Source organism: Protopterus annectens, chromosome 2.part1 (assembly GCF_019279795.1).
Source record: "Protopterus annectens isolate FY-2018-M chromosome 2.part1, PAN1.0, whole genome shotgun sequence".
NCBI lineage: Eukaryota > Metazoa > Chordata > Ceratodontiformes > Protopteridae > Protopterus > Protopterus annectens.
The window spans coordinates 560,880,406-560,899,373 of record NC_056729.1 but is presented as its reverse complement, the minus strand read 5'-3'; the positions used below and the strand labels follow the sequence as shown (position 1 = coordinate 560,899,373).

Genomic DNA, 18,968 nt, shown 5'->3' with positions numbered 1-18,968 from the left:
CACTGAGGCAAGAAAAAACTAAAATATTCCCCCAACGGGGTACTTAGCCAACTTTGACTCGGTCTGAAACTCCGAAATCGAACTATTTCAGAACGCCAACCGGCACTTGCAACGCTGCTTCTGCATCGGACCATGCGGCAAAAAAGACTGAGGATATGACGTCGGTCATGCGCATTTGTACCCTGACGTCCTGATGTCAGTCAAATGCGCCTTGACCGACGTCAGCCTTATACTTTGATATTCGGGCCGACCGAGGACAGCGGACTACCCAAGTGTAAGGACTGCAGCAATGTGAGATGAACATCATCTGTATGTTGAACACCATCAGTTAAAGCCTTGCTGTTGGGCATACCAAATCAAATCTGGCATGAACTCTGTTGCACAAAAGAAAACAGGGAGTGAAAGTTTTAAATTTCACACTAAAAGCATTAAGTGTTTAAGCTTCTTGTTCTTGTGTTTCTAACTCTGATTTAAATTTAGAGCCAAAAAGGAAGGATCCGTCAATGAGAGCACAGACAGATATGGACTTACCATCGCTGACAAAAATCAGTAAAATGCATGTAGGCCTGTTGGCACACCAAGTCCATTGTCTGATGTTCCTGATACACCACCTATACTGTGAGTCAGACAAAATGTCAGTACTGCACTGCATCATGTAATACCTCTGACTTCAGCTTATTCTTAGAGTCCCCTTCTGACAACCCTTTCAGAGACTTATTTGCGCATTCTGATATTTTGTAGCTCCAGAGGTAAAGACAATAAAACATGCTTTCGAAGTCTGTTCAATACATATGACCCATTTAGGGATAAACAAGTTGGGTTCTGTGGGATAGGGGGTTTAAGGCAACTGCTGGAAAGGTTAATTTAAGGAATCTGCAAACATCATGCCCAGCTCGTAGGGTGGAGGATCTTGCCAAGATTCTCTGGAATGGCTGTCACAGTATTAGGGTTTTCCTGTGCCATTTAATCCACCAGTTGTTTAGCTAATGGAACCACAGAGGAAGGAGGCTTAACACAGATTAGGAAATCGCCTACAGGATGAACTCCAGAAGAGAAAGAGAGTCATTTGCTATACTGCCTTCTGCCTCATCACTTGTAATATTTCTACAAATTTGGGGTCATCAAAAAGGGGTGGAGGGGATCAACTCCACTATTCTCATCTAAAAACAGAGTGGGAGAGCTCTGTGGGAAGTGCACATGCTTCTTGTAGCTACACATCTTGGTCTTTTTTCCAGAGATGACAAAAGAAAAGACTACTCATTTCCCAAAAGTGACAGGGTCATACCACAGTGGCTCTCTCTTCCTCTGCAATATCCAGAGGGACAGTACATAGCTGATGCACAAACTACATGGAGGTCTTCAGCAGTAGCTGGAGCCAGCACAAATGGGGAACCACAAGGAGATGCTTGTATTATCAGCAATAACACAATTATCAGCAATCCCCAGGCCAAAAGAGACCACCTAGAATGACTAAGGCCAAAACCATAGGGTCAAACATCAAAACCAAATCAGTCAGTCCCATTCTAAATCTTGATCAGCACCATTGACCCAGAGGTAAACAGAGAAGGCTGAAAGGCCAAAATTGGTGATCACAAAGAAAGCAAAGAAAGGGTCAGAGTTGAATGTCCACTTGGCACCAATGTCAACACCACTAGGCCAGCATCAGTCTTGCAGAAATTGGAGCCTGTAAGTGTAATAACTGAGTTGGTGGTATTGAAAAATTTAGCAGGGATAAAGGACCCCAACTGCCCCACTGTTAGTGGGTTGACAGTCCTGATGTCACATCTGTTGGGAGCTCAAAAACTGCCCTCAATATCCTTTTAGCAGAACTCTACAGACTTCTACAAGATCAGATAGGGCTGGAAGAATGAAGTTTGGAATACAGACACTTTTCTTAACTTTTAATCTTTAACAGAAGAGATGCTACCACCTCTATGGAGATAAAAAGTGGACTCGCAAACTACTAAAACAGGAAGAATCAGAAAACCAGGTGGTACAGAGGTTGAGGGAGCATCCTCAGAATGAGATCTTAGGAGCTGGACCTAGACAAGACAACTTAACTTTTTCATGCTGCCATTGACTCTCTTCATTCTCGTTCTGCTCAAAGATTCTGCCCAGAGGTCCAAAAGGGTCTACCTCAAAATCTGTTTTAAGATGGAAGTTCAATGGCAGTAGGATCATAAGTGGCATTCATCCTTTCTAAAAAAAAAAAAAAAAAAAAAAAAAACATACTATTCAGGACATGAAGAGTAAGAGCAGAATATTTAGTGAGCTACTCATCACTGAGTAAAAGACAATGCGTGCTTAACCTGAGGGCAATTTGGTTTCTGAAGTATTTGTACTTTTTCACTTCCTTGTAATCAACAAATGCCACAGGTATAAACTCTACAATCAAAAACAGTAACACCAGAAGTAGACCGCACACCCCTTAATAACGTTAATGTTAAGCTCTTTTGTCCTTCAAATGAGCTAGACTTCAACAGAACATATACAAGCGTCACTTCCTTTTATAACACCAGCTTATACACACATGATCGCACTTTACAAATACACATTAGTTTAAAATAAATTATATCAATACTGCAATACCCAATGAATTCTGATTGTGATGCATCTCATACATGCAACAGACTGTTGTTCATTAAGTCCTGAGGACTTGTCAGCATTGCAGAGCAGCTGTCAATACAGCTCAAACTTTCAAACGCTCTCCCCACACACCTCCCCTTGGATGCTTGTTAACTTTGTCAGGGCCACAAAAATCTAGGAGGGAAAATTCAATATGTTTTGATAATGAACTTTTACTCACTTTCTAATATCATATATGTGTTCATGTACACGCTTTCAAGCATCTAAGTGTTTCCCAATACAACCTTTGCATCCTTGATGAAAAAAGTCACCTTGAAAGGATCTTAAGAATATATAAAAATTTCCTCTGTTTTCAATATAAACATGCACTGATTGCACACACCACATTTATATGTGCCATTTTGCTTCCTTTTTATAGTATTACCCACATCTCTTTCAATTAAGTTATTAAAACTTGTTAGTTTATAAACAAATTTGGGTTAATTGCCCACCACTTTAGAAATCTTGTGACTATAACTACATAAGCACCAATTTCAAGAAGCAGATTTAACAATTTTTTGGCATCAATCCTATATCTTATAATTTTTGTTTTTGAATACCCATTATGCTTAGTGTTAACTTTGACCTGTATATATATATATATATATATATATATATATATATATATATATATATATACATCTTCCTGTCTTTTTCCATTTACTTCTTGAAGCAATTCATCCAAAAATGCTTCTTGGTATCCACTACATGTATTAATTTCATGTTGAAACATCTTGTTTGCAAACCATTTCAGCTAATCTGATGACCAATTGATCTTTGACCAGTGTTCTTTTCATGTTCAGGATGACAACTTTGAAAAGGTAACAAGGAATTTGAATATGTAGGTTTTCTACAACTATTGGGTATAAAATTCACACTTGCATAATCCTTGCTAATTTCTATGTCCAGATAGCACAACTTAACATTGAATGTTTGACTAGTAAATTAAAAAAAAAAGTTGTAGAATATAATATAAAAATTCATACAATTTCTCGTGTCATCTCAAATACAAATATCTATCTAACATGTATGTATATAAATTCCAGGTCTATGTGCAAGTACTATTAAATATATACCTCTTCTCCCATTGCCCCAATACAATATTAGCAAAAGCCGGGGCGCATATCTCAGCCATAGCAATCCCTTGCCTCTGTTAAAATTACATGCCTTCAAACGTGAAAATATTTATATTTAAAATAACTTCCATAAAATCATTAAGTAAATTAATCCCAGCACTAGAGCAAAAATCCATCCACCAAAAATTCATAAAACAATTCCAAATCCCTCCTTATGTGGAATGGCAGTAAAAACATCTCGGACCAACTGTCTTAAGTTGTTCATTCTTAAATTTACCTCTAGTAAGCAGCCTTAAAAAACAAAATCTCAGGATTCCTTTAATAAATATTTGTATTGTTTGTCAAACATTTCAATTTTATGTCAACAAACTTTGAAAGAGCATCAGAAATGGAAATAAATGCGTAATACTATGAACAGGAAGCATAGAGGCACATATAAATGTGGTATGTGCAATCAGTGCATATTTACACTGCAAACAGAATACATTTTTATACATTCCTACAATCTAGGTGAATTTTACTTGTAATTCAAAAGCTATTTATGCAGCATTATGTCAAGGATGCAATGGTTATTATACTGGAAGAACAGAAACACTTCAGAGAGAATTTATTAATGCATTTATGACATTTGAAAACCAAACATTATAAGTGCATTATCAAAACATATTACTGAATTTCCCCCACACAGAGTTTTGTTTTGTGGCACTGACAAGATTATCAATGTGAGGAGTAAGCTTGTGAGACGCACTGGCAGCTGGTACACAATACTGAATGCTCCCGAGACTTAACTATACTGCATGTTGCTTGAACATTAGATCCAACACAATCTGAATTTGTCAGGGTAGTTTTTTTTTTATATCATACTATTTAATGCAGTATTGATATAATATTTAGTTTTTTTTTTTTATTATTCCTAAAGTGCGATCACACGTGTATAAGCTGAGGTTATAAAGGGAAGAGACATTTGTTTGTTCTGATGAAGTCCAATACATTTGAAGGACAAAGGCAACAACTCCTTACCATGCATTGCACTGAGAAAAAGTAGCTGACTCCAAGTCAGACTGCCGACCAGTCACGAGTGGAGTCCCACAGGGTTCGGTCCTGGGTCCTCTCCTGTTTGGTATCTACTTCTCTGAAGCCCAGGCCAACACGAAGGGACTCTGTCTGACAAAGTTTGCAGACAACTGCAAGTTGGAAGCTATTACTAACTCCCCAAGTGATGTTGACATCTTACAGAAAGGTCTCACTGAGACCAACGAGTGATGTCAGAACCATGGCCTTAAGCTTAATGCCAAAAACTGTGTTGTCATCCCCTTTGGGAAAAACCCATTTCCCATGAATTACTACATCGATGGCAGTCCACTGAACAGAGAAGGCATTATAAGAGATCTGGGAACACAGGTTGACAGCAACATCTCTTTTGACCACCACATTGCCACTGTGGTCATTAAGTCCTATGTGGCACATCTCATTACTAAGGGTTTTGCATCCAGGAAGAAAAAAGTAATTTTCTCCCTCTACTCTTCCCTCATTATGCCAGTCAGAGTACAATTCCCCATTTGGCCTGTACCTCACTAGACACATACAACAACTGGAGAGGCTGCAATAGTACCTCACAAAGAGGATCCTAGGCATTAAACACTTGACCTATATGGACAGACTCAAAGAAATTCTTAACTATTCTCTATCTCATATCGCCTACTTAGTGGCGATCTCTGCTAGACTTAAAAAGCCATGTCTGACTCAGCTCTCTAACAAATGCTACATCTAAAAAATCCCAATCCCTACGCACCACACGGTCCAGAGATCTCAACCTCATTACCACAATCAAGAGAACAAGCTGGAGGGAGAGGTTCATAACCCAGAGACTTCCCATGCTATGGAATAGACTTCCCATACATATCAAACAGTGCACCTCACTGGCCCTCTTCAAGAGAGATCTTGACGAGTAGATGGGAAATAGAAAATTGACCCTGGGGATCACTCCAGTGGCTCTGGGGACTAAAGTCGGGTGGCACGATGCCAGGGTAATCCTATGGGCTAGGCTTGTAAAGGCATCAGGGCCATTAGCTTAGTACACACCTATGAACCTATATAAAAATCAACAGCCTCCAAAATCACAAGTAACCACCTCCAAACACTACCAGTCATAGTAAGAAACCGTTACCACCACCACCAACAAAACTAAAACACAGAAGGCAGTTATATTGCACACCCCATGAGAAAACAGGCAAACTGCTACATGCCAACTACAAAATGAAAAGCTACAAACCTGGAAACAGGTGAAAGGGTCAGGCAAAAAAATGTAAAAAGTGGGAAAGAAGTCATAACCACCATCAGTAAAAAAATGGTAGAAAACTAAAAACACTTCTGTGTTTGCAGGATATAAAATATTAATAAAAATTCAGGAAAACTTAAAAAAACTCTACAATAGCCTTAGGTTACTTTACAGAGACAGTCTTCTCAGCACATAAAATTCAGCAGATGGTCCTCCAATTTACAGGATTATGCTCAAGGGGTAGAGGTAATAAGCAGGTTTTAGATGCTAGACTAAGTATTATCGATCTTAGACCTACTGACTGATGAAAATGGAACTCTCTACCCAGATCTAATGTTTATGCTAAAATCAATCATTTAGTAGTTTGGACAGTAATAAAATACAGAGAATATTGCAGTTAAACTACTTCTAAACAGAGTGAAATGCGTTGGCTTGAGAATACAGCATTTATTACTAGCAATATCAGAGCTTGCTTTCTGACAAACATGCTAAAATAATGTACTGGCTCAGAGATAGGCGATTTTGTCATGCAAATGTACCTCAGAGAGCCCACCACATGCAGGCTACAAAGTGAGGATGGCATCTACATTCAGCTCCCATTATCTAGCTGAGGTCTGTACCCCTGCGCCACTCATCATAGCCAAGTAATTCAAATCACACTTTAATGCTCTCTAACTACTGTCATTTTACAAAGAGTAAACTAATAAAATAATCAATAGTGAATAATGTACTTAAACTATACAGTACTAATTAACATTCTGTGAAGACCTGCAGTAAAACAGAAATAGTCTCTGATCATAAAGTTGAACTCTGAGGTTCAATTTTTTTACAAGATGAATTAGTGCTCACATTTACAGTATGATAATTCTGTCTATTGCAGTTACAAGAACATACAGGATACAGTATGAAAGTAATACCACCTGACAAAGGAAGCATTACAGGAAAATCATTTATGATCAAGGGTGTTCGAGGGGGCCACCACTATACAGAGATCATCTCCCTGACCCTGGAAGACCCATCATTTTCTTATTATGCCCACCCCTTCAAAGAAATGCTGAACTTAAAGGCTTATTTTACTCAGACAGTTGACCTTTATTTTTATAATCTGCTTTTGAATGTTTACGATTTTAAGAATAATCCAAATCCTATTAAATAAAATGCCACTTTGAAACTCTTCTGTTCTCCATCGTGTCTTGTTCTGAGTTTTAATGTAAAAGAATTACTATAAATACTATTAATGATGCTCTTGTTCTGCAGCTTCTCCTTCTGGTCCCCCAAATCCATTTCAAGTCCTCCTTTTACCAGCTATGCCAGACAAAAAGGTGAGGGGTTTCTAACTTTCATTACGAAATAATTGCAGTAATAAGAGTCACAGGCACATTATACGGCATTTGGAACTGGACTGCTTTCAGTTTTATCCTGAATTACCTTCATTTCTGATGGCCAGACTGCTGCTACACGTCTCAGAACAGTTTTCCAACAACATAACAGCTATAAGTTTTGCTAAAGTGGACAATTTGTAGCCCCTCCCAATACGGACAGGACCCTCCCTCTACACACAACATTCATTAGGTGCCAAAGTAATTGGTCTTCTGCATGAGTCTTGCAGGTGCAACTGTCAGACGCTACTTAAAACAGTTTGAGGAGCAAATCCAAATTACTTCTACTTATCAGTGTCTGTTGTGGGATGTTTTTTTTTTTTAATCCTGAATGGTGCAGAAAGAAAAAGTACAATTACTCAAAAGTATTTTCCATTGATATGTATGCATTTAGTAACTAATGATCAAAAATAACTCTATAGCTTCAAAACCCACACCATCAACACCCACACATAGCAACACTAAACCCACATATGCAGAGGCCCTTAACATTAACCTGCCTAAGCAACAAGGACCTCCGAAGCTGAAAAGCAAACAAACAGCAGTCACAACCAAAGTGACAGAAAGCTCACACCACCACCAGTGTGCCACCCAACAACAGCCCTAAGGCAAGACAATGTACCCAACACTTTCGTCATAAGTGACTATAGTCTGGCACACTGATGTCCCACTCACCAGGCTGAACAAGGAGAAAATTACAGTCAGCTGCCTGTCAGGTGCCAGGATCCATCACATAACGCATGCACTCATGTCACTCCGCAACAAGTACAAATAAGACTCTGTCATTGTCCAGTTTGGAGTGAATGACTTGAAACGTACCTCCCTGGACTACATGAAGAGAGACATGGAAGAGCTCTCGGATCATGTGGCCCAGGCAGGTATGACCCTAGCCCTGAGTAGCATCCTGCCTTCGCCCAGAATGATACCACAGTATAAAGACAAAACTATTGACTTCAACAATTGGATAAGCTTCTGGTGTCATTCAAAGGGGATCCAGTATCTGTCTGCCTGGGAAGACATGATCAACAAACCACGACGCATTGCCAGAGATGGTCTGCACCTGTAATCCCTGGGATTCAGGTTACTGGCTAAAGCTCTTGCCACCCCTATTAGTGCCTTTTTTAGGCAAGGTTCAAAGGACAAAACCACCACCGTAAAAGATAAAAACATGCAAAATCTGAAAGTAATGCTACTCAATCCTAGAAAGTCTGAATCTCAAAATGCACTCTCTCGAGGCACTCCTAAAAACAGGGGAAATCGATATCTGTGCAGTAACAGAGACCTGGTTCAGGGCTCCAGACAGCACCCCTGCAATACCAGGCTACAACTCTTATCACACATTTTGGCCACCAAACCAAGATCGAAACACTAAAGGTGGAGGAGTGTCCATATTCACCAAGGATATTCACACCTCCAGGCTAATTGCACAATACAATGCATCTGAAATTCTCCAGGTGCAACATCAGGAAAGACTGCAATCCAAATTGTAGCTTGCTACAGATCCCCCACCATGCCCTAAGATTCTCACTACACCCTCCTAAACATACTGGAAAATATTAAGATACAACCAAACACCCTAATACTGGGTGATTTCAAATACCCTGCCATTAACTGGGAAAACTACTCGGGTACCAACACCTTTTCCCAACGGTTCTTGGAATTCATAAATTCCAATGCCCTGGATCAACAAAACCATTGTCCCACCAGGGGCTCCAATATCCTAGACCTGGTCATTACCAACATGGGAGATAGATGCTCCACACCAGTGGTCACCCCTTCATTGGTCAGGTCTGACCATAAGGAAATCACCCTTTACATCCACATCCCACCTCCACCCACCAGTAAGGAAACCTCCGTAAAAAACTTCTCCAAAGCCAACTTCATGCTACTCCAGTCAGAAGTGACAAACTTCAGGACACCCATGTAGACAGTGTACAAGTTTGACTGCTGAATTCTACACTAAGGCACTGTATGAGAGCATCTACTCGTGCATGAATCGTGCCATCCCAAATATAACCAAGACGCTCTCCTCCAAAAAAAAGAAAGCCAATCTGGTGGTCCCCTGCCATAAACAAACTATACAAGATAAGGAAGAAACTGTTGCAGAAGAGAGGAAAATCCCAGGATGCAAAAAAACTCTCTTAGCAGCCTCAGTAAGAAGCAGAGATCCCTCATAAAATCCTCCAAAGCTAGTTACGAAAATAAAATTGCCAAAGACTACCACAAAGCATTCTATAGTTATGTCAAGAATCTAAATGGCAATGCTCAGATCTGCTCTGAGCTACAACAGAATGGCATTAAATATACTGATCCCAAGGATACTGCCAGTACCCTGGCAGATAGATTTACTGCCAACTTCACCCCCTAAAGGGCCCATCTCAATACCAAAAGATTGCCAAATTCCGGTAATCACGGCCACACAGGTAGAAATCGCACTCTCCAAAGCTAAGAATATAGCATCCATGGGACCAGATGACATCCCGGGCTGTGTACTACATAAACTACAAAATGAACTGGCACCTCACCCAAGTGTCATGTTTAATCATAGCCTCACCTCAGACTTCGTGACCAATGAGTGGCGCACAGCTATCGTTATCCCACTCCACAAGGGGAGATCCACCTTGGATCCCAGGAACTACTGTCCCATCCGTCTGACGAGCCTGATCTGCAAGGGTATGGAACTTATAAACAAAGACACTGGCAACCTTCAAACACTGGACCCCACCCAGTTTGGGTTCGTGAAGGGCCGATCTTGTCTCCTGAACCTGAATGACTTCTTCGAATCAGTCTCCAGAACTGTGGACGTGGGTAAGGTGGGTCCCACACAGCCTATCGGGACCTTGCCAAGGCCTTTGATACCATCCCCCAGTCTGGAATCATAGATAAACTTACTAAGCTGGGCATAATTCCCTATGTCACTCAATGGGTTGACAAATGGCTTACTGACAGAACCCAGACTGTAAAAGTAGCAGACTCCAAATCCAGCTCCAGACAAGTGGAGTACCTCAGGGTTCAGTCCTGGGACCACTCTTGTTTGGCATCTACTTCTCTGAAGTACAAGCCAACACTAAGGGACTCTGGCTAACAAAGTTCGCAGAGGACTGTAAACTGGGAGCCATTACTGCATCCCCAAATTATGTAGACATTCTAGAAAATTGCCTTACAGAAACAGATGCTTGGGTGTCAGAGCCATGGGCTCAAGCTTAATGTCATGAAATGTATAGTTATCCCCTTTGGGAAAAAACATGTACCCATGAATTACCACATAGGTGGCAGTGCACTAAACACCAAAAGTGTGATGAGAGACTTAGGGACACAGGTGGACAGTGGTCTCACTTTCGATAACCACGTCACCACAACAGTCAGGAAATCCTTCATCACTAAGGACTTTTCATCAAGAAAGGAGGTCATTGTCCCATTGTACTCATCCCTCATTAGACCCATTATAAAGTACAACGCCCTGTTTGGTAATTACCTCACAAGACATCTGTAACAGCTGGAAAGGCCACAGAAATACCTCACTAAAAGAATCACAGACCTAAAGCAGATGCCCTAGGCTGACCGTCTAAAAAAAACTACAGCTATACTCTGTGGCGTATCGTCTACTCAGAGGCGATCTCTGCTTAACATACAAGGCCATGTCAAATCCTGAGCTGTTGGGACATGCTCCACTTAAAGAAATCCCAATCCCTCAGAGCCACACACTCCAGGGATCTAAAACTTATCACAATGAACAAAACATGCTGGAGGGATAGGTTCCTGACACAGAGACTACCCATACATGTCATGCAGAGCACCTCCTTGGCCTTCTTCAAAAGGAACCTTGATGATTGGATGGGAGATAAAAAATTCACCCCAGGGATCATGTCAGTCGCCCTGCTAGACAGGGGGCAGGTAAGTAAATATAGTGGGAAGAAAGATCCAGGGAATTGTTACGGCTAGGCTTGTATAGGCCCTAGGGCCAATCGCTCAGTACCAACCTATGAACAATTACTCAAAAATATTTTCTTTGATATGTATGCATTTAGTAACTAATAACCAAAAATAACTATAGCGCAATACTTTTAGCACAACAGGTAAGACAGCAAAAAAGAGAGAGAACTGTAACCAAACTCAAGGTAGTCAGTAACAAGAAAAATAATAAAAGACCCTAAAGCATATGACATTTAGATAATTTATGAAAAATTTGTATAAAGCGGTGGAATGAGGAAAAAAAGAAAGGGGCAAATAGAAATATTCAAGTTATGCCAAGGTCACATAATGAAGCTCAACACACACACACAGATGCACATGCAGTTATATACATGTATACACACACACACACACACACACACACACACACACACACACACACACACACACACACACACACACAGTTTGTGTGTACCTAAAAGAAAGGCAAAATACTCACCCAATCGTTATACTGTCACACTGAATTAAATGAAGAGAAAGTCTAAAACACATCCCAATTGTCAGAAAGAAATAGGTTAATACTAGGCTATCTGCCCTAGGGCATTTATAAGCCTAGCCAGGGTATGTTTGTCTTTCGCCACCCATTTTAAATTAATTTTGCTACACCCTTTTAAGAGGTTAGTATACTGTGCCTCTGTCTAACAGTGACACAGAAGTGATACCCGGGGTAAACCTACGATCTCCCATCCACTCATCAAGATTCCTTTTGAAGAGAGTCAATGAGAGACTCTGTCTAACCTGGACTGGGATTTTATTCCAGAGTGAAGGGAGCCTCTGGGTTAGGAATCTGTCCCTCCAGCATGTCCTATTTATTTCAGTGCTGAGGTTCAAGTCTCTCGAGCATGTAGCTCGATGGGATTTGGATTTTTTGAGGTGCAGCATGTCCCTTAATTCCGGGTTGGACATGGCTTTATACATCAGGCACAGGTCGCCTCTGAGCAGGCGGTATGCCATGGAGTAGAGCTGGAGTTTCTTTAACCAGGCAGCATATGGCATCTGTTTGAGCCCTTTGATCCTCTTGGTGAGGTACTTTTGGGGTCTTTCCAGTTGCTGCAGGTGTTTGGTAAGGTACATCCCAAAAGGGGCATTATACTCGATTATGGGCCTGATGAGGGATGAGTAAAGAGGCACGATGACCTCCCCTAATCTAGATGTGAATCCCTTCATGATTAGGTGGGCTATATAAAATGTTTTTCTAACCACTTTGGCCACGTGGTTGTCAAATGAGAGATTGCTATCAACTTGGGTCCCCAGGTCCCTAATTACTACTTCTGTACTTAATGGATTACCACCTATGTGGTAATTTGTGGGCACTTTGTTTTTGCCAAAGGGGATGACTATACACTTTTTGGCGTTTAGCTTGAGGCCATGGCTCTGGCACCAATTGTCGGTTTCTATGAGGCCCTTTTGGAGGATGCTTGGGTCAGCTGGAGAGTCGATTATGGCGCCCAGTTTGCAGTCATCTGCGAACTTGGTCAGCCACAGTCCTTCCGTGTTGGCCTGTCCCTCCGAGAAATATATACCGAACAAGAGAGGTCCCAGTACTGAGCCTTGTGGGACGCCACTTGTAACTGGTTTGGAGTCTGACATGGCTTCAGCAATTCTAACCATGTGGGTTCTGTCCTTGAGCCAGTTTGCAACCCATCTAGTGACACAGGGGTTTATATATTTAAGCTGGTGAGCTTATCTATAATGCCTGAGTGGGGTATTGTATCGAAGGCTTTTGCGAGGTCCAGGTAGGCTGTGTGGACCACCTTCCCTTCGTCAATGGCCTTGGTGACTGTTTCAAAGAAGTCAGCCAGGTTTAAGAGGCAGGATCTGCCCTTAAAGCCGAACTGGGTAGGATCCAGTGTCTGTAGGTCCCCAATATCTTTATTTATGAAGTCCATGATGATCCTTTCCATAGCTATGCAGACCAAGCTAGTCAGGCTTATGGGGCGATAGTTTCCAGGGTCCGTTGAGGCACCACCTTTGTGGAGAAGGACCACTGTTGCTGTACGCCACTCTTTGGGTACATATCCTGTAGTAAGGCTGAGATTGAATAGTAGTTTTATGTTTGGTTTTAGCTCTTCTTGGAGTTCATGTAGGACGCAGCCCGGGACACCGTCTGGTCCCATTGATGCTGTGTTTTTTGCTTTGGAGACGGCGGCTCTTACCTGAGCATCTGAGATGTCAGGGGGGCAGCACTCTGCTGGGATAGATATTTGCCCTTTTGGTGGGGAGGGGGGGGGGTTTGCACTGAACCGGTCAGCGAGGATGTTGGCAATGTCTGTGGGTTTGGTGTATTTTTTGTCATTTTGAACTAATTCTGAGCATATCTGGGAATTCCCACCCAGGTTCCTAACATAACTAAAGAAAGCCTTGTGATTATCCTTAGTGACCTGTGCAATTTTTCTCTCGAAGCTGGCCTTAGACGATTTTATGAGTGCCCTTAGTTTTTTGCTAATACTGATCAGAGATGCCTTCCCTTTTTGGGATTTTGCTCTATCATGTAGTAGCTTCCTCCTTCTATTGTATAGTTTATGGCTGGGGTCCACCAGACATGACGTTTGCTTTTGGAGGATTGGGTCTTGGTTTTATTTGGGATTGCATGATCCATGCATTCCTGAAGGTGTTCATAGAATGCATTTATAAAGGATTCTGTGGTCTGGGCCGTATTTTCCACAGGCACAGGGGCTTTGAAGGATTCCACCTCGGTTTTGAGGAGTGTGAAATTTGCTTTAGAGCACCATTACATTCAATTAAAACAAACAAACCTGAAGTAAATTACAGAGCTGGAATATCCACCACATGCAAAAATTACTGCCTACCCAAGCTAAATAAAACTTAATTTGTAGAATTAAATAAAAAAAAAAAATCAACAAACAAGTAATCTGCTAAATAAAACAAATATCCCATCCTGTGGAAGAGACGCACAGAGCCTAAATTGTGACCTAGGAGGCCAGAGTTTTATAGTGGCCCAAGCATTGGAACAATCACAGGAAAGACAGGAGCATAGCTCTCAACCTTCTATCTCCAAAATGAGGAACGCTACCTCTCAATGTGGAAAAACGGGTAAAAAGTAGAACACCTACTAACAGGCTTAGTAACAACTTCAACTAGGAAACTCACAGGATGGTTAAAATGTGCTGCTTTATACTTATAAAAACTTCTTTTGATGAAATAATACGATTCAGTACTACTTGTGATGATTTTTTAATGGAAATCTAAGTCTGAATGTGTGACAGAAAATGTGACGTTTGAAGAACATGGGCTTTGAAAGACCCAAAATGAGGAACGTTCTCCATAATGAGGTACACTTGAGAGGTATGGGGACAGGAGTGAAGTCTACCTCTCTCAAGGATGAGTGGAGTTGCAGGGGGGAGCAACATTAGGACACACACGTAGGGTGCATTAGCTTTGGAGTAAATTGAGAAAAGTACAGTTGAGTACCTACCATAAATGTAGATGTTCGAGTGTATTCACTGTTGCAGTCATTACACTTGGGTTATCCTGCTGAAAGGCTACCCGGAGTCCACCTGAATTCCAAAGTCCAGGTCCGGCGCTGGTTGCTGTCGCCTCTTCCCTGACGTCAGTGCGTCAGGGGTATAAAAGATGCAGCCGACGCCATTTTCTTCAGTTTTTCTTGCCCCAGATGTCAGGTGCCCCCCGAAGGGTTGGCTAAGAAATTATGCCAATAAAAGAGCATGCACTAAAATAAAACAATCTTCATCTACAAGCAAATACACCACATAGGTTGTATAGAATAGAGAAGTACAGATAAGTCCCAGCAAAGAAAGGGGGAAGGTGGGTGAGTAACCTTGACTGCAACAGTAAATACACTAGAACATCTACATTTATGGTAGGTACACAACTGTACTATGTTCATCATGTTTCACTGTAGCAGTCATTACACTTGGGTTGAATCCCAAAGCTGAGGTTGGGTGGCTGGGCCTAAATAGAATTAGGAGAGGCTATCAGGCCCAGCAGAAATGCAGTGGTGAAGTCTGCTCTGGATTTAGAGTAAAGAGGTAAGTGGTAGTGCTTTGTAAAAGTGTGCACTGAAGTACAAGTTGCAGCCTCCAAAATGTCCTTGGTTGGTACTCCTCTGAGGAAGGCTGCTTAAGTAGCTGCTGTTCTGGTTGAATGTGGTCTGATGCCCTTGGGCACTGATTTGCCATGTTGAGAATAGCAGAAATGAATGCAGTGGGCTATCCATTTGGAAATGGTCTGCTTTGACATAGCTTTTCATTGAGATCCTGCGGCATATGCCACTAAGAGTTGCTCAGACTTTCTGAAAGCTTTAGCTGCAGTTCTGGTTGAGTGTGGCCTGATGCCCTTAGGCACTGATTAACCATGTTGAGAATAGCAGAAACGAATGCAGTGGGCTATCCATTTGGAAACAGTCTGCTTTGAGATAGCTTTTCCTTGAAATCCTGCGGCATATGCCACTAAGAGTTGCTCAGACTTCCTGAAAGCTTTAGTTTTGTCCAAGTAGAAGCATAGCTGTGTATGTCCAAAGAATGTAGAAGTTTCTCCCCCTTATTCTGTGGGTTTGGATAAAAGGTAGGCAAGTGATTTCCTTGATTAAGAGCCACACTGGATACTACCTTAGGCATAAATGTTGGGTTTGTCCTCAGAGAAACCCTGTCCGGGAGGGAAAATTATGAAAGGTTCAACCTCCATTAGTGCCTGTAACTCTGAGACTCTTCTTGCTGAAGTTATTGCTAAGAGCAGAGCTGTTTTCCATGATAAGAATTTTATCTCAGCTGTACTGGCTGGCTCAAAAGGAGGCAGCATGAGTTTTTCCAAGACAAAGTTGAGGTCCCATGCAGGTATTGCTGCTCTTCTTGGGGGTCTTATGTTTTTGGCCCCTCTGAGGTACTGCCTTAGTTGTGGATGTGAAAAAAATAGGAGGGTCCGTATTGTAATGAGCTGAAATGGCAGAGGCATGGATCTTAATGGATGAAAAGGATAGGCCTTTGTCCGGCATCTCAGTTAGGTATTGTAAAATCTGAGGAATATTTGGTACAAGCATGTCAATTCCTCGTGCCTGGTTCCAAGCACAGAATCTCTTCCACTTTTCTGCATATGATTTTTTCGTGCTGGGCCTCCTGGCCTCCAGAATAACATCCATAATTGCTTTGGAGAGAGGTGTGTTCTGAATGGTTACATGATCCGCCATGCAGCCAGATTTAGGGTTCTGAGTTGGCTGTGCAATAGCTGATTGTTTAGTTGGGTCAGTAAATGAGGACTTTGAGACAATGTCCATGCTGGGCCTTGAGACAAGCTCTTTAGGATTGGGTACCAGTGCTGGCGTGGCCAGTCTGGGGCAATCAGGATCATTTTTGGCTTCTTTTGTCTGACCTTTAGGAGTACCTTGGGGAGGAGAGGTAGTGCAGGAAAGGCATATACTGTAAGGTTTTTCCAGCTGAATGATAGAGCATCCACTTTCCATGCTATCTTGTGATAAGTACTTGTGCAAAATCGCTGTAGTTGGCAGTTGTGAGGGGAGGCAAAATGATCTATGTCTGGGCATTCCCACTTCCTTGTTATCATGCTGAAGATTTGTGGATCTAGTTTCCACTCGTGAGGCTCCATGAGCTTTCTACTTAGTCTGCCAGAGTATTTGTCTTTCCTGGCAGGAATTGTGCTTGCAGGTGCACTTGATCATCAGAGAGATCACCCTCAGCCTTCAAGTTCAGTCTTCTTACAAATAAGCTCAGGTCCACTAGCATGTCAGCTAGTGGTGAGCGCTGGGCTGGAATAAAAGTAAAACCTTTGTTTAAAAGAGAAACATGACAAGGTGTTAAATTTCTGTTCATGAGGTTAAAAACCGCTATATTCACATCTTGCTCAGATGAAAAACTTAATTCCTGCAGCTGCTCCTGGTGGCCATTGGTCTCCCCAGGTCTCTGAACCACTAATTCCTGTTCCCAAACCCTCTCCCTCTGTAAGCACCTTGAAATGTTTGCCTCCCTCTGTCTGGAGGTGAGAACTGGGCTTGATTCATGTGCAAATTGGCCTGTTGAAAAAAAGGCTGAGACGAATCTTGTAAAACTTGCTAGTGGACCTGCGCTTATTTGTAGGAAAACTGAACTTGAAGAATTTTTTCTATAATAATAAGGCTGAGGATGATCTCTCTGATAATGCTTCCACAGTTTCTGATATTTCTTCCACTGATGATACACTAGTGCCTTTTAAAAAGAAGAGTTTCTTTAATCCTACACTCGATAATACACTTGCAGTATTTCTAAATGTTTGCGAAAGAGATTTAAGAAAAATGTCTCACATGCCACCTGATAGTAAATGGTTTAATTTATCTCGAGCTGAGAAAAATGCCCTGAATGATTTCCGTACGGACCATTCCCTACGTATCATGAAAGCTGATAAAGGGACAGGGCTGGTTTTGATGGAACAAGCAGATTACTTAAATAAGATAGAGACAGAATTGCTTAATGGTGAATATTACAGGAAGGTAGATGTTACATTTGTGTCCAAAGCTTTTGATAAAATTGACTCCATACTGACAAGGCTAGAAGAAGACCAACACATCACACTAGAATTGTTACAGGGCCTCCAAGCGAATGAACCGAGTTTAGGTAAATGCTTTGGGATTCCAAAAATACATAAAAATGCATTTGATCCACCTTTTAGGATTATCATTTCCAATAAGCGCACGAAAACGGAGAAAATATCTGAATACATTGACAGCATATTGAACCCTATAGTACAAAAAACTCCTTTTTACATCAGGGATTCCTGGGGGTTTTTGAATGAGTTGCACAAAGCACAACTTGATTTTAACACCTGCATTTTTGTTACACTAGACATTGTTTCACTTTACACTAATATTCCACACAAGGAAGGCAAAGAAATGGTGAAATTATACCTGCATAGGTATGCCAAATTTGAACCAAGCTCAGTAATGTGTTTAAATGCGTTGATTGATATTGTACTCAATAATAACTTTTTTTCTTCAACAATAACATATTTCAGCAAACTAAAGGGGTTGCCATGGGCTCTAAAATGGCCCCTGCTTATGCTAACCTTGTTTTGTCCACATGGGAATTACAAACTCTTGTACATTTACCAGGTTTTGAATACACGCGGCTGTACTGCCACTTTATTGACGATATCTTTTTTGTGTGGACTGGAACTCAAACCCAATTGACTAATTTCCTAACTACTATGAATGACAGCATTTCTTTTTTATCTTTTGTGCAATCTGGCTGTGGATTAACAGTATCTTTCCTGGATGTAACCATTTCCATTGACCAGACACATAACTGCCTGTCCTCGAACATTTTTCGTAAAGAAACTTACAGAAATAACTATTTGGACTTTACAAGCCAACATCCATTTTATATGAAACGAAACGTGATTCGTGGACAATTTATCAGACTGTCCAGACTTGTAAGTGATGACCATCTTTTTGTTAAAGAAAGTATGTTTCTAAGTAAGTTATTTGCACAAAAACACTACCCAAGCTCTCTTATTACTAGAATTGCCGAGGAAATTGCACGTGACAGGCATTCTAAGTTTCAACCCATTTTGACTTCAGGGTTTACTCCTAAAAAACAAGCAGCGGCGACATCTACCACAGACAGATCACTGAGCTTTCCCATTCCGATCAGTAGAGACATGACTAATATCAGG

General features: G+C 41.3%; 1 protein-coding gene and 1 non-coding gene across 2 annotated transcripts in view; both read right to left on the bottom strand.

Moving 5' to 3' along the window:
* Window positions 1-18,968, bottom strand: part of PTCD3 (pentatricopeptide repeat domain 3) — a 1,733,015-nt gene that overhangs the window by 1,182,103 nt on the left and 531,944 nt on the right. The gene's annotated exons all lie outside the window — the stretch shown is intronic.
* Window positions 6,481-6,623, bottom strand: LOC122795214. Its single transcript, XR_006363805.1, has one exon. It is a non-coding gene; the product is annotated as a small nucleolar RNA SNORD94 (small nucleolar RNA).